The following is a 795-nucleotide window of genomic DNA, read 5'->3' as shown; positions in this document are numbered from 1 at the left end:
TACTCAGATAACCTCTTATACGCTTATGGCATTAACACACACATGTTTGTGATGAACTGATATTCAATAATTTCAATTGTCTTTGGTACGCAATAGCAAACAGAGATACATAGACAAGAACTAAAAAGGGGTATCGATGAATTTTCCTTTTGAATTAGACGCAGCCTTAGAAGTCCGAGAACACACAGAACGGCAGAGAGCATGAAAGGAACGAATGACGAATGAAGACGGCCGATTTCGAGATCACAGCGTCCGAGCGAGAACGAGATCGAGGGCGTGCTGGGGAAGATGGCGGCCACATACTTGCAGCACTCGATAGCAACGTAATCTTTAATGTAGTACTTACAGAACTTGTGTTATAATTTAGTTTACGTAATCTCATGTTAGTTTATATCTATCTGTCTACTTTATATTAGTCTTATATGAGGTAGTGGGTACATTCCTACAGTACTCGTTATCTTGAAGATAATATAAAAGTTGCATTTCTATAATGGTAGCTCTATAGTCCCGTCGTAAAGTCGCCTCTCTCAGCCAAGAATGGTAATTGTATGGAACTATAAAGGGTAGACTGAGACTGAAGCTGGTTATTTTACATTGCAGAATGGTTACAGCTGAGACTGGAACCCGTTTATTGCCAAGAGGATGGCTTTTGATGTGACTCAGTCGAGGGGAACGATAAAAGGAGGGCCTCCCTTACGTGGAAACAATAATCGTTGTAAAGACAGAAAACTCCCACACATAGTTGAAAGACCCGTTGAGGTAGGAAATGCCTAAGGTATCGAAAAACCAGTATGG

Source organism: Penaeus monodon, chromosome 15, assembly GCF_015228065.2.
Source record: "Penaeus monodon isolate SGIC_2016 chromosome 15, NSTDA_Pmon_1, whole genome shotgun sequence".
NCBI classification, from domain to species: Eukaryota; Metazoa; Arthropoda; class Malacostraca; order Decapoda; family Penaeidae; genus Penaeus; species Penaeus monodon.
Note: the sequence above shows the minus strand (reverse complement) of the source record.